The sequence below is a fragment of the Triticum dicoccoides genome, chromosome 1B (assembly GCF_002162155.2).
Source record: "Triticum dicoccoides isolate Atlit2015 ecotype Zavitan chromosome 1B, WEW_v2.0, whole genome shotgun sequence".
NCBI classification, from domain to species: Eukaryota; Viridiplantae; Streptophyta; class Magnoliopsida; order Poales; family Poaceae; genus Triticum; species Triticum dicoccoides.
Genome location: NC_041381.1, coordinates 227,012,389 through 227,024,110, shown reverse-complemented (window position 1 = coordinate 227,024,110; position 11,722 = coordinate 227,012,389).

Sequence of the window (11,722 nt, the reverse complement as noted above, 5' to 3'; positions counted from 1 at the left end):
AAATCAGACAGAAAGTTTAATCGCGTTTTACGATATGGAGCCGCCGCCAAGCCCTAATCTCTCTCGGGAGGGCTGATCTGGAGTCCGTTCGGGGCTCCGGAGAGGGGGATTCGTCGTTGTCGTCATCATCAACCATCCTCCATCACCAATGTCATGATGCTTACCACCGTGCGTGAGTAATTCCATCGTAGGCTTGCTGGACAATGATGGGTTGGATGAGATTTACCATGTAATCAAGTTAGATTTGTTAGGGTTTGATCCCTAGTATCCACTATGTTTTGAGATTGATGTTGCTATGACTTTGTTATGCTTAATGCTTGTCACTAGGGCCCGAGTGCCATGATTTGAGATCTGAACCTATTATGTTTTCATGAATATATGTGTGTTCTTGATCCTATCTTGCAAGTCTATAGTCACCTATTATGTGTTATGATCCGACAACCCCGAAGTGACAATAATAGGGATACTTCTCGGTGATGACCGTAGTTTGAGGAGTTCATGTATTCACTATGTTTTAATGCTTTTTCCGGTTCTCTATTAAAAGGAGGCCTTAATATCCCTTAGTTTCCGTTAGGACCCCGCTGCCATGGGAGGGTAGGACAAAAGATGTCATGCAAGTTCTTTTCCATAAGCACGTATGACTATTTACGGAATACATGCCTACATTACATTGATGAACTGGAGCTAGTTTTGTGTCACCCTATGTTATAGCTATTACATGAGGAATCGCATCCGACATAATTATCCATCATTGATCCATTGCCTACGAGCTTTTCACATCTTGTGTTTCGCTTATTTACTTTTCCGTTGCTACTGTTACAATCACTACAAAACCCAAAAACATTACTTTTGCTACCGTTACTTTTATTATCATACTACTTTGCTACTAAATACTTTGCTGCAGATACTAAGCTATCCAGGTGTGGTTGAATTGACAACTCAACTACTAATACTCAATAATATTCTTTGGCTCCCCTTGTGTCGAATCAATAAATTTGGGTTGAATACTTTACCCTCGAGAGCTGTTGCGATCCCCTACATTTGTGGGTTATCAAGACTAATTTCTTGCGCCGTTGCCGGGGAGCATAACTCTATTCTTTGAGTCACTTGGCATTTATATCTGTTGATCACTATGAGGAACTTGATAGACGAAAGAACCAAGATTCTGCCCTCAACTACGAGGGGAGGTAAGGAACTGCCATCTAGCTCTGCACTAGATTCTCCTTCTTTTATTAGTAAACTTGCGACACCTGAACCTGCTACTGCTATGAATTCTGATATGTCGCATGTTATTGATGATGCAACTTCTGCTATGCATGGTACTTATGATGAAACTACTTCTGTGCGTGATACCACTTTGCCATTAGGTGAATTTCTTGATGAACAACTTGTTAGGGTTAGAGAGAATGAAATTATTGAAGATGCTATTATTGATGATAGTGATGATGAAAGTTCTCCCAATGATTATGAATAGCCTGTTGTTCCTGAGGGTTATGTTATGAATGAAGAAGCTGCTAGAGCTATCTTTGCTTGCAATGATAGATATGATCTTAAAAAGTTATTAGCTAAACGGAAGCAACAGTCTCTTAATGCTAGAATGAAACCTGGCCCTGCTTTTGCACTTCACCTATCTGTTTTACTGATAAGGATTATGAATTCTCTGTTGATCCTAAGATTATTACTTTAGTTGAATCTGATCCTTTTTATGGCCTTGAATCTGAAACTGTTGTGGCACATCTTACCAAGTTGAATGATATAGCCACCCTGTTTACTCATGATGATAAATCTCGCTATTATTATATCCTTAAGATATTTCCGCTCTCATTAAAGGGTGATGCTAAGACTTGGTATAATTCTCTTGCTCTTGGTTGTGTGCGTAGTCCCCAGGATATGATTTATTACTCCTCTACTAAATATTTCCCTGCTCATAAGAAACAAGCTGCCTTGCGGGGAATATATAATTTTGTGCAAATCAAAGAAGAGAGTCTCCCACAAGCTTGGGGGAGGCTTCTCTGATTACTTAATGCTTTGCCTGATCATCCTCTTAAGAAAAATGAAATACTTGATATCTTTTATAATGGATAGTCGTGCTGGTTGTGTTTTTAGGGAAAGAACAGTCGACGAAGCTGAATAACTATTGAATAATATGTTGACTAATGAAAATAATTGGACTCTTCTTGAGCCAATTCCTGAGGCAATTCCTGAACCAATTGAGCCAACTCCTGAGCCCATTCCTAAACCCACTCCAAAGAAGAGAGGTGTTTTATTTCTCAGTCCTAAAGATATGCAAGAGGCAAAGAAATCAATGAAAGAAAAAGGTATAAAAGCTGAAGATATCAAGAATTTACCACCTATTGAAGAAATACATGGTCTTAATATACCGCCTATTGAAGAACCACATTGTCTTGATAACCCAACACAGGTAGTAAAGGTAGATTCTCTCTATAGATATGATAAAGTTGAAATCCCCTCTACTAAATTTCATAGCCCATGCTTAGGTGAATTTGGCTAGACAAGAAAGTTTTAATTCTTATGTTGGTAGAGAGTTAAAGAATAATGCTTTCGAGATAGGACGCGTCAGCGATAATATGGCTAGAGTTAAAGGTGAACTCAAACTCATTAGCAAATATGCTTCTATGGTTGCTACTCAAGCTGAGCAAGTACTTAAATCTCAAAATGATTTTCTTGATGAATTAAATAATAAAAATGACTTTGCTGTTAGAGTGGCTACTAGAACTAGTAGAATGACTCAGGAACCTTTGTATCCTGAAGGCCACCCTAAGAGAATTGAGCAAGATTCTCAAAGAAATAATTTAGAAGCACCAAGTTCTTCGAAAAAGAAGAAAAAGAAAAATGACAGGACTTTGCATGCTTCTAGTGAACCTGCTGTAGACACACCTGAGAATCCCAATGATATTTCTATCTCTGATGCTGAAACACAATCAGGTGATGAACATGAACCTAGTGATGATGTTAATGATAATGTTCATGTTGATGCTCAACCTAGCAAAAACAATGAAGTAGAGATTGAACCTGATGTTGATCTTGATAACCCACAACCTAAGAATCAGCGTTATGATAAGAGAGATTTTTTTGCTAGGAAGCACGGTAGAGAAAGAGAACCATGGGTTTAGAAACCCATGCCCTGTCCTCCTAAACCATCCAAGACAAAGGATGGTGAGGATTTTGAGCGCTTTGCTGAAATGATTAGACCTATCTTCTTATGTATGTGCTTAACTGATATGCTTAAAGTAAATCCTTATGCTAAGTATATGAAGGATATCGTTACAAATAAAAGAAAGATACCGGAAGCTGAAATTTTCACCATGCTTGCTAATTACACTTTTAAGGGTGGAATACCAAAGAAACTTGGAGACCCTGGGGTACCAACTATACCATGCTCCATTAAAAGAAATCATGTTAGAACTGCTTTATGTGATCTTGGAGCCGGTGTTAGTGTTATGCCTCTCTCTTTGTATCGTAGACTTGAATTGAATAAGTTGACACCTACTGAAATATCTTTGCAAATGGCTGACAAATCAACTGCCATACCCGTCGGTATTTGTGAGGATGTGCCTGTTGTGGTTGCAAATGTCACTATCTTAATGGACTTTGTTATTCTTGATATTTTCGAGGACGATAGAATGTCGATTATCCTTGGTAGACCCTTTTTGAATACTGCAGGGGCTGTTATTGACTGCAACAAAGGCAATGTCACTTTTCATGTTAATGGTAATGAGCATACGGTACACTTTCCGAGGAAACAATCTCAAGTTCATAGCATCAATTATATTGGAAAAGTTCCAACTATTATTATTGGAGGTTTTGAATTTCCTCTCCCTACTGTCAAGAAAAAGTACGATATTCTTATTATTGGGGATGTTCATATCCCCGTTGAGGTAACTTAGTGTTATTCGAAATTTCTCCGGTTCCGTGTTATTTGGAATGAGTTTGTTAACAAGACTTGATCAACCTTGTTAGTGGATTCATTTTCATGATCACGAGATGGATGAAACTAGAAGGCACAACCTTCTGTACCCTCTTTTTACTTTCTATTATTTAGAATAAATAAAGCAAAAATAGTATTATTTGACTATTTTCTGAATTATCCGTGCAATAAAAAAATATCCCGAAAATAAAAGTGCTCCAAATGCCCTGCAAATTTAGTATGATTTTTTATGGAATATTTGAGGATTTTAGGCACCGAAATCACTGCAGGAGGGGCAAGCACCAAGCCACGAGAGTGGAGGGCGCGCCCACCTACCCTGGGTGCGTCCCCTGTCTCGTGGGCCCCTGGTGGCCCCCCTCCACTTATACCAGCACCCACACACTCCACCTTCTTCCCAGAAAAATCCCCATCCAGCTCAACCACGAGTTCTAGCTCATTTTGCTGTGATTTTCGATCTCCTTGCTCAAAGCGCCATTCACAAAACTGCTTTGGGAGATTGTTGCTTGGTATGTGACTCCTCCATTGGTCCAATTAGTTTTTGTTCTAGTGCTTTATTCATTGCAAATTTTTGCTGCATAGGTGACCATGTTCTTGAGCTTGCATGCCAAATTTATGAGGTCTCAAGTAATTCTAATGCATGATATAGGCTCTAGGAACTCGTAGGAGTAGTTGCTATCAATCTTGTTTAGTTTTATTCACTTTTATTTTGAAGTTACTAAAATTTCAGAAATTTTCAGAAAATGTTAAGGAGACTTTTGAGGGGCTCTTCTAGCCAAGGCTCCCAGGAAAAACAAGCTAAAGAGAAGGAAAAGGCCAAGTATAATCTTCCTCGCATAGCGGAAGTACGGCCGTGTGAATGGCCATGCGATGATTTCTTGAAAGAAGCTGGAATTCATGAAGATTTTTATTCTTTGATCGAGAATGCAGGCCTCACCGATTTCCTCCACGACCGGATCGATCAGTATCTCTTACTCACCAATACTTTCATGCAAAACTTTTATTATTATCCTAAGAAGTCACCACATTCAGTATCATTTCATTTATATGATGAATTCAAAGAAATGTCTTTACGTAATTTTTGCGCGGTATGTAGGATACCCTTTGAGGGAAAATTAGAGGAACCCCATCGTAAAGATGTGGATGGCTTTGTTAACACTATCACTGTAGAGGAGCCAAAGAAGGGTTCCGATGCAAAAATCTCTAGCATACACTTTCCTGTTTTACACTACTTTGCCATATTTGCTAGTAGATGCTTGATTGCTCGTGGAAATAGTGGAAGCTTCAATGTTCCTGATATTATCATTCTTCACCATGCCTTGTTTGGAGATAATAGTTTTAGTATGGGTGTCGTTATTGCTAAACAGATAAGCCTTAATCGTACAAAAGGCCCCATCTTTGGAGGTATCTATGCTTCACGTCTTGCTAGAAATTTTGAGATACCCATTAGGAACCATCAAAAGGAGGAGACAAAATTGCCTCCTTACATTTTAGATTACAAGAGCATGGTAGCACATCAGTTCATTGTTGACAACAAAGATAAGATGCTCTTGTATAACCTGAGATTTAATAAGAAACACAATGAGACTATTATTTTGCATGCGCCTCTATTGTTTGATTTGATTGCAGATAATTTTCTTGTTACGCCGGAAGCGGTGTACACTCATCGAGGCCAAGCATTCACTCCAGAACCTGAGCTTGAGCCGGAACCTGAACTGGACCCTTATCGTACATCATCCTACCAGTGGGCCCCGGAGATGGCCAACGAGTGGTATCCTGATTACACCTCTCAGTACACCGGGGAGAGTAGCAGCGGTCCTTGGAATTAGACCAACTTAGGCCAAAAGCCTAAGCTTGGGGGAGTACGTATTTCCCACCGACTTTACATTCATGTTCACACACTATTCTAGTCGTCGGTGCTCATACTCTTTCATTGTATTATCCATGCTATTTTAATTTTCTTTTTCTAGTTTTCTTCTTGTGTGTTTGATAAACCTTAAGAAAAACCAAAAAAATTAGTTAGTTTAATTTCCATGCTTATTGTAGAAATTAAAATGAAAACCCAAAAAGATTTCTAGTTCTTCTTTTACTTGTTGGGAGCTTTCCCATGTAAATAGTTTTATTTTATTTTCTTTTCTTTGGGGTCGAGAGTAGAAGACCATATTCAAAATGTTTAGTGGCTCTCATATGTATGATTGTTTATTTAACTTAGAGCCCATATTACTTGTCTTCTCTCTTTAGTTGAATGCTTGCAGATTCCAGCTTAGTCCAATGCACGTGCACTATTATTATTATACACATCGATCGGTCATGCGAGTGAAAGGCAATAATGACGATATATGATGGACATATTGAGATTAGAAAAGCTGGTATTGAGTTCATCATTTCTGATTCAGCTTATTATGAGGTAAACATATTTGCAATGACATTTAGAGATTATAGTTGCTTCTGCCATGCTTGATTAGCTATGAGTTATAATGGTTTACCTTGCGTGACAACATGCTATTAAAATGATGGGACATTTGCATTTCTGTCCCTAACTCGAACCACCTAATCAGATGTACGCGTAATTCGAAAGCCTACTCAAAAATGCCCCTCCGCTGTTATGTGCACTTATAGAAATGCCCTTCCTCTCCGTTACCGTCCGGTCAAAGGGCTTTGACCGTTTTCTGGACGTTAGTTGGACAATTTGCCCCTGAATCCATGTGACACTTACATGCGGGACCCCCTCTAAAAAATAAAAGGAAAACTAGGCCAACTCAGCCCTCCCGTGGGTCAGTCACTTACCGGTGGGACCTACCCAGGAAAAAACAAAAAAAATCTCTCTCATCCATCTCCTCCCGACGGGACCCACTATGAGGGTAAACACCCCTGGTCCACACGTTCCCCGTCGTGAGCGCCTGCGCTCGCCAGCAGCTCGCCGTAGGGGAGGAGGATGAACGTGGGAGGACGGCGCCTACTGTGCGAGGCACGCAAGCTGCGCGAGATGCGCCAAGCTCACTAGGAGCGGCAGGGTGCAGATGGGCGTGTGCACGACCGAGCCAACCAAGGTTGGTGATGGCGGCCGGATTCTTTCAGGGTGCTCCAGGCACGGAATCAGGCGGGGGAAGAGCTGAGTAGGGGCACCTACTTTCCTTGACGACGGAACAGGGGTCGGGTAGGTCAAGAATGGCTTAGAGCGGCCGAATTTAGGACGGGGAGAGCAATGGCCATGGCGGAGTTCGACGTCCCGGGCGTCATCTACGGGTAGCCCCAGGCGAGATCCACTGTGCAGGACGAAGGAGAGGCACCCGCCAAAGCTCATGGACATGCTCGTGCTGCACGATTTGGACTCCGGTCGCGGTGGCTAGCAACGGCGTCGCCGGCAGAAGATCTCACACGCTCTCCGGATTAATTCCGATGATAGCTCCCGCGAGAGCTGCAGGCGGCGGCTCCACCCCCTCAGTCGTACCACCCCGAGCCTGCCACTGTGGTCCTCAGGTGCAGGCACGCTGGCCCTCGCCGGCGCCGGCCATCGGCTGAGCCACCAAGAGGGAGGGAGAGAGAAATTCCGAGGGAGGGAGAGAGTTTTTCTATATTGGTGGGGTCCATGTGTAAGTCAGAGAGGGGATGAGAGAAAGAGAGTTCTTTTTCTCGGGGTAGGCCCCACCTGTAAGTGGCATATGCATTGAGGGGCAAAAATGTCCATTAAACATCAAGAAAACGGTCAAAGCCCTTTGACCAGACGGAAACGTCATGGAAGGGCATTTCTGTAATGGCACATAATGGCAGAGGGGCAAATTTGAGCATGCTTCAAAACTAGGGGCAAATCCGAGCAGAGGGGCAAAATGTTAAAGAACTATATCGTTGGATTTGTATTTGAACATAATTTCAAATGGTGTAATTTTTAGTGACATGCATTGGCATTTTCTTAGGTAAATCTATGGTCAAAATTTTATACTAAATATGAGGTAGTATTCCCTCCGTCCCAAAATTCTTGTCTTACATTTGTTTAGATACGGATGTATCTAACACTAAAATGTAACTAGATACATCTGTATTTAGACAAATTTAAGACAAGAATTTTGGGACGAAGGGAGTACAAAAGTGGGCTATGTAGGCCAAAACATGTGCCAAATTCACTTGTGATGCATTTGGCATCGATGCCCCTCCATTGCTCACTTGGTGCCCCAATCTGGATCACCTACTTTTCTCTGGTGCCAAGTTAAGTCACGCAATGAAAAAATACTGCGTGGGAGAGAGAGAGAGGACTGAGGCAATAAAAACACTTGTTTGGGAGAGTGAGAGGCTGGTGTAGTTGGTTTTATTGATTTGTTTATACATGTGGGTCTGTGTGCACAGCGGTGCCAACTCTCTCACATCGCGAGAACGGTGCCAAAACCTTTTGATTTGACATTGATGCATATTATGTGGCATACTTTTGCGAAATATGGCATCGGCCACATAGTGGAAGGCAACAAATGCCCAAGCTCTTCACGTGCTCCTAGTTAAATGAGAGAAAACAGAAAGAGGGAGAGAGAGAGTGCAAAAATATCACTAGCCAGCCAACCCTATCGTATGAGCGAATGATATTGCTACCTCTTGATGACACGACAATCTTATACAGCCAGCTGCTCCAATATGTTCTCTTCTTTTGCAGATAAAAAAGACCCGAAAGTGAAAAATGTGCTGCACTATAACAATCTCATCGAATGCCTTGATCTCCATCTTACAGAAATTGATTTGATCGACTACCGAGGCAGCACATCTGAGATTAAATTGGCCAGGTTCTTTGTTCTGGAGGCAAGTGTGCTCAAGGTAATGAGGTTTGGCGTTCTCTGGCGCAACAATGAATGGCGTGCTGATCACCGCAAGCGTCTAAGCCTAAGTGACAAAGTCTCCGCAGAAGCTGAATTTTTTTTTGAAACATCAAGTGGCCAGAGACTCGAAAACTTATTTGCCCATTAGTGACTTCTCAGGGTGGTGGATTTTAGTTTGTACGATAATGCTGCATCCACCCAAAGTAACGAAAGTTCTTACGTAAACTACCTAGTAATTCCCTCTTCGTAGGTGCAGCATTACTCCTAACATTTGTAATATCAGTTTGAAACTTGTAATATTGTCGTGTCCTATTCCTGCGTGTTCAAAATCCTGCGAATCAAATAGGTCCTGAGTTGGTGATGATGTTGTGCCTCCCATCTTTCACCAATAGCCGTCGGATCTAGATCCGATGCATACATGCCAAGCTTCTCCATTTTTGCAAAAAGACGCCCTCACTTGTTCCCTATTTACAAACAACTCCTTGTCTCTCACAATCAGTCTTATCTCCTCCCCACCACATCTAGAAGGCCATGGAAAAATCTGGCGCGATGGCCGCTGCCGGCGCCGTCCACCCCCAATCTTGGTGTTTCGTGCAATGCACGGGCATCTACGCATGGGAAATTATGTCGAACAGGGCTATTTGTAAGAAAGATAGCTCTACAACCATGATGATAGTGACTGCAGACGGTGAGGCTGGCTATGGTATGCCGAACATGGCGCCTATACTCAGGTGTCATCTCCTGCGCAGGGTCTTGTCACTTCACTGTGAGGAGCAGCACGTAATAATTTGACCAATGGGTAGTACAGTGCTAGTACTCCTACTACTACATTGGTAGTACTACTACTAGTACTAGTAGCACCACCGTCTAGATTTAGGAGTACTACCACGTCCATCTGGATTTTAGTATTTGACTAGCAATACCTAGTAATGCATGTCACAAAAAATGTACTACTCCCTCTGTAAATAAATACATGGTGTTTTATTCCTATCGGCGAGAGAACTTAATGTTTTTTTTGCTAACTAGAGTACTAATAGGACTACATGCAATGAACTAAACACTGCATGTCATGTTTGGTAGTCTCAAGTCATTGAAAGCATGCACGGCCCACATCTCTCATTGGTTGATATGTCACGAAATAAGAAACAAGAGGGAGTTAATGCACCGTGCCTAAGTGTTTTAGGATTATTTGGTTTTCGTAAGGTGACTTACACAATATTTTTCTTTACATGCATTAACATTTTATTAGTTAAATCAAAGGTCAAAACTTGGCGCAAAATGCAAAGGGGACCAATAAACCAGTAAACATCAAACTTCTCTCGTTTGGTCCCAACTAGAGGTCCGGTGAGATGACTGTACTACACCGGCACGGAGGGGGATGTAGCTTCATTGACTTATGGCAACTGCCTATGGGTGAATGATGCATGGGCCCAGGGGGTGGCTGGCCCACCTATCATACAGCTAAAGGCAGGTGCAGTAGAGGGCCGAGGAGTAGTACGAAATCCTACGCACCTACGCACACTAACCAAGGGCAAGAGTGATCACTCGAATCGCAAGATCAGTTGACTAGAAGCTAAGCTAGACCCATGGAGGCGATGAGCACGAGCATCAGCCGGCTGTGCTAGATGGTCCACGACGCTGGCCTACGGCCCAGCACCAAGGAACGTCTCCAGGTAGTATTGCTTGAGGCCGCCAGGGCGAGGGGCCGCTTGGACGATAGCTTTGTCTCCTTGTTCAACGAGGTCCTCGTCGGTTTCCTCGACAAGTTCACCGTCGTCAAGAAGCTCGCGGAAGACTTTGATGTAAGCCTCCAGCCGACGTGCCCAGGCTCTGCGATGCCCACCACCCTCAACGGCCACTATTGTGACAACCTCTTCGACACACTGGTGGCCCTGCGACTGCCCGCCGTCGCGCCGGAGAATGTCTACCTCGAGGTCGCGCTCGCCGTGCAACGCCTGGCGCAGCAAGACACCATCGACATAATCACCCATGTCTACTCGCAAATGGTCCACAAGGACTACTACATGCAAGAGGAGGACGATCGGACACTAGCCTTCTTGGACCGCAGGGCAACTTTGGACGGCATTGTTCAGAAGCACGTTGTGCTCGCTGCCAACACTGCTGCTCCTCACACGTCAGTTGGTGACCCGGCGCACTAGGGCGTGAGGATGTCGTTGATGGATCCGTATGTATTTTTATCTTTCCATCAAATCCATGTAGTAGTATATGATACTACAGTAATTATCTTACCTTTCGCATCAACTTCATAATTTTCATACGTACTCCATGCATGAACGGAGCCAGAACCAAACTTCTCATTACTCTAGGCAAAATCATTATTTTCTATCTATCGGTCGCGCCATGGAGCAGAACCAAATTTTACAAGTTACGATTTCAAAAGGAAAAGCCTGCCGTGTTCGCGTCGCACCCCCACACGGTTGGTCCGGCACGCCGCTCAAGCGGGAATGCGTGCGGTGTTGCATTTTCACTTACAAGTGGGACCGCAGTTGAGCAAACCGACTACCGGCAAACCCCCACCCCGCCCACCATGCGATGGCTGAGAAAACAGGAGGGAGAGAAGAGATGGCTGTAGCATGGACTATAAGAAAATTGGTGTCGAGTGGGACTCGTGTGGGTGGCGTGTGTCGTACTACTAGACGTGAATGCTAGTTATGGCCCATGCCACCCCACTATATCGAGCCTATATCGAGGTACGTAGAATAGATTTCCTGCAGTCCATGCTCAGCCCTCCTTTATCTCTCTTCTCAGCCAACCAGCGGACGCAAGTAGCCCATCGTCTGTTTGCTCACATGCGGCCCCACATGTCAGTGCAAATGCAAGAGGACCCACCGAACCTGCACATCTTTCACCTCGACATGCTGGTGATGAAAAACAAATCCAATAAAGATCTTCGGTGGCCGCTTTTGGAGTTACTCAAGAGTAGTAAGATTCTATTTACAGGTTAACCCAAGATGCA